Here is a 4,384-nt window from a genome sequence, read left to right on the forward strand (position 1 = left end):
ACAGGAAGAAAAACAGCACACCCTGGAAGAAGATCCTGCTGGCGTTTAAACGCCAGTAAGGGTAGCAGTTGGGCGTTTGACGCCCAGTCTGGCACCATTCTGGGCGTTTAACGCCAAAAAGGGGCACCAGACTGGCGTTAAATGCCAGGAAAGGGCAAGAACTTGGCGTTAAACGCCAGAAATGGACACCAGCCCGGCGTTTAACGCTAGAATTGGCAAAGGGTGCATTTTTGCACGCCACTTGGTGCAGGGTTGAATTTTCCTTGACACCTCAGGATCTGTGGACCCCACAGGATCCCCACCTACCCCACCACCCTCTCTCTTCTTCACCCATTCACCAATCACCTCAACCACTCTTCCCCAAAAACCCCTCACCTATCAAATCCCATCTTTCTCTTCACCACTCACATCCATCCTCCATAAAACCTCACATACCTCACCATTCAAAATTCAAACCACTTTTCCACCCAAACCCACCCATAATGGCCGAACCATACCCCTCTCTTCACCCCTATATAAACCCATCTTCACTCCTTCATTTTCACACACCCTAAACACTACTTCTCCCCCTTTGGCCGAACCATAAGCCACCTCCCTTTCCTCTATTTCTTCTTCTTCTACTCTCTTCTTTCTTCCTTTGCTCGAGGACGAGCAAACCTTTTAAGTTTGGTGTGGTAAAAGCATTATTTTTTGTTTTTCCATAACCATTTATGGCATCCAAGGCCGGAGAAACCTCTAGAAAGAGGAAAGGGAAGACAAAAGCTTTCACTTCCGAGTCATGGGAGATAGAGAGATTCATCTCAAGGGTGCATCAAGACCACTTCTATGAAGTTGTGGCCTTGAAGAAGGTGATCCCCGAGGTCCCTTTCAAACTCAAAAAGAGTGAATATCCAGAGATCCGACATGAGATTCGAAGAAGAGGTTGGGAAGTTCTTACTAACCCCATTCAACAAGTCGGAATCTTAATGGTTCAAGAGTTCTATGCCAATGCATGGATCACCATGAACCATGATCAAAGTGTGAACCCGGATCCAAAGAATTGGCTTACAATGGTTCGGGGAAAATACTTAGATTTTAGTCCGAAAAATGTAAGGTTGGCATTCAACTTGCCCATGATGCAAGGAGATGAACAGCCTTACACTAGAAGGGTCAACTTTGATCAAAGGTTGGACCAAGTCCTCATAGACATCTGTGAAGAGGGCGCCCAATGGAAGAGAGATTCAAGAGGGAAGCCAGTTCAATTGAGAAGGCATGACCTCAAGCCTGTAGCTAGGGGATGGTTGGAGTTTATCCAACGCTCAATCATTCCCATTAGCAACCGGTCTGAAGTTACTCTAGACCGGGCCATCATGATTCATAGTATCATGATTGGAGAAGAAGTAGAAGTTCATGAGGTTATAGCCCAAGAACTCTATAAGGTGCCGGACAAGTCCTCTACCTTGGCAAGGTTAGCCTTTCCTCATCTCATTTGTCACCTCTGTTATTCAGTTGGAGTGGACATAGAAGGAGACATTCTCATTGATGAGGACAAGCCCATCACTAAGAAAAGGATGGAGCAAATAAGAGACCCTACTCATCATGAAATCCCTGAGATGCCTCAAGGGATGCACTTTCCTCCACAAAACTATTGGGAGCAAATCAACACCTCCCTGGGAGAATTGAGTTCCAACATGGGACAACTAAGGGTGGAGCACCAAGAACATTCCATCCTCCTCCATGAAATTAAAGAAGATCAAAGAATCATGAGAGAGGAGCAACAAAGGCAAGGAAGAGACATTGAGGAGCTCAAGCACTCCATAAGATCTTCAAGAGGAAGAACAAGCCGCCATCACTAAGGTGGACCCGTTCTTTAATCTCCTTGTTCTTCATTTTCTTGTTTTTTGAAAATTTATGCTTATGTTTATCCATGTTTGTGTCTTATGATCATTAGTGTCTTAGTGTCTATGCCTTAAAGTTATAAATGTCCTATGAATCCATCACCTTTCTTGAAAAAATGTTCTTAAATGAAAAAGAGAAGAATTGCATGAATTTTGAATTTTATAACAGATTAATTATTTTGATGTGGTGGCAATACTTTTGTTTTCTGAATGTATGCTTAAACAATGCATATGTCTTTTGAATTTGTGGTTCATGAATGTTGGCTCTTGAAAGAATGATGAAAAAGGAGACATGTTACTGAGGATCTGAAAAATCATAAAAATGATTCTTGAAGCAAGAAAAAGCAGTGAATACAAAAAAAAAGAACCAAAAAAGAAAAAAAGAAGGCAAAAGAGAAAAAGAAAAAAAGAAAGAAATAAAGTTGTGATCCAAGGCAAAAAGAGTGTGCTTAAGAACCCTGGACACCTCTAATTGGGGACTCTAGCAAAGCTGAGTCACAATCTGAAAAGGTTCACCCAATTATGTGTCTGTGGCATGTATGTATCCGGTGGTAATACTGGAAGACAGAGTGCTTTGGGCCACGGCCAAGACTCAATAAGTAGCTGTGTTCAAGAATCATCATACTTAACTAGGAGAATCAATGACACTATCTGGATTCTGAGTTCCTAAAGAAGCCAATCATTCTGAATTTCAAAGGATAGAGTGAGATGCAAAAACTATTCAGAGGCAAAAAGCTAAAAGCCCCGCTCATCTAATTAATACTGATCTTCATAGATGTTTTTGGAATTCATTGCATATTCTCTTCTTTTTATCTTATTTGATTTTCAGTTGCTTGGGGGCAAGCAACAATTTAAGTTTGGTGTTGTGATGAGCGGATAATTTATACGCTTTTTGGCATTGTTTTTAGTATGTTTCTAGTAGGATTTAGTTAGTTTTTGGTATATTTTTATTAGTTTTTAATTAAAATTCACTTTTCTGGACTTTACTATGAGTTTGTGTGTTTTTCTGTGATTTCAGGTATTTTCTGGCTGAAATTGAGGGACCTGAGCAAAAATCTGATTTAGAGACTGAAAAGGACTGCAGATGCTGTTGGATTCTGACCTCCCTGCACTCGAAGTGGATTTTCTGGAGCTACAGAAGACCAATTGGCGCGCTCTTAACGGCGTTGAAAATAGACATCCTAGGCTTTCCAGCAATATATGATAGTCCATACTTTGCTCAAGATTTGATGGGCCAAACCGGTGTTCAAAGTCACCTTCAGAATTCCCAGCGTTAAACGTCAGAACTGGCACAAGAATGGGAGTTAAATGCCCAAACTGGCACAAAAGCTGGCGTTTAACTCCGAGAAGAGTCTCTACACGAAAATGCTTCAATGCTCAGCCCAAGCACACACCGAGTGGGCCCGGAAGTGGATTTTTATGTCTTTTACTCATCTTTGTAATTCTTAAGCTACTAGTTCCCTATAAGTAGGACCTTTTACTATTGTATTTTCATCTTTTGATCACTTTAGATCTCTAGATCATCTTGGTAGCTATCCTTAGTCTTATGCTATCTTAGATTATTGGGAGGCTGGCCTCACGGCCATGCCTATACCTTGTTCTTATGTATTTTCAACGGTGGAGTTTCTACACACCATAGATTAAGGTGTGGAGCTCTGCTGTACCTCGAGTAATAATGCAATTACTATTGTTCTTCTATTCAATTCAGCTTGTTCTTATTCCAAGATATCACTTGTTCTTCAACTTGATGAATGTGATGATCCGTGACACTCATCATCATTCTCACCTATGAACGTGTGCCTGACAACCACCTGCGTTCTACCTTAGATTGGGTGGATATCTCTTGGATTCCTGATACAAGACGCATGGTTGCTGCTCGCCTGACAACCGAGCGCTCGCATGACAACCGAGCCACCCATTCCATGAGATCAGAGTCTTCGTGGTATAAGCTAGAATTGATGGCGGCATTCAAGAGAATCCGGAAGGTCTAAACCTTGTCTGTGGTATTCTGAGTAGGATTCAATGATTGAATGACTGTGACGAGCTTCAAACTCGCGATTGTGGGGCGTTAGTGACAGACGCAAAAGAATCACTGGATTCTATTCCGACATGATCGAGAACCGACAGCTGGATAGCCGTGCCGTGACAGGGTGCGTTGAACATTTCCATTGAGAGGACGGGACTGTAGCCATTGACAACGGTGATGCCCAACATACAGCTTGCCATGGAAAGGAGTAAGAAGGATTGGATGAAGACAGTAGGAAAGCAGAGAGACGGAAGGGACAAAGCATCTCCATTCGCTTATCTGATGTTCTCACCAATGAATTACATAAGTATCTCTATCTTTATCTTTATGTTTTATTCATATATCATCCATAACCATTTGAGTCTGCCTGACTGAGATTTACAAGGTGACCATAACTTGCTTCATACTAACAATCTCCGTGGGATCGACCCTTACTTGCGTAAGGTTTATTACTTGGACGACCCAGTGCACTTGCTGGTTA

The sequence above is a fragment of the Arachis stenosperma genome, chromosome 3 (assembly GCF_014773155.1).
Source record: "Arachis stenosperma cultivar V10309 chromosome 3, arast.V10309.gnm1.PFL2, whole genome shotgun sequence".
NCBI classification, from domain to species: domain Eukaryota; kingdom Viridiplantae; phylum Streptophyta; class Magnoliopsida; order Fabales; family Fabaceae; genus Arachis; species Arachis stenosperma.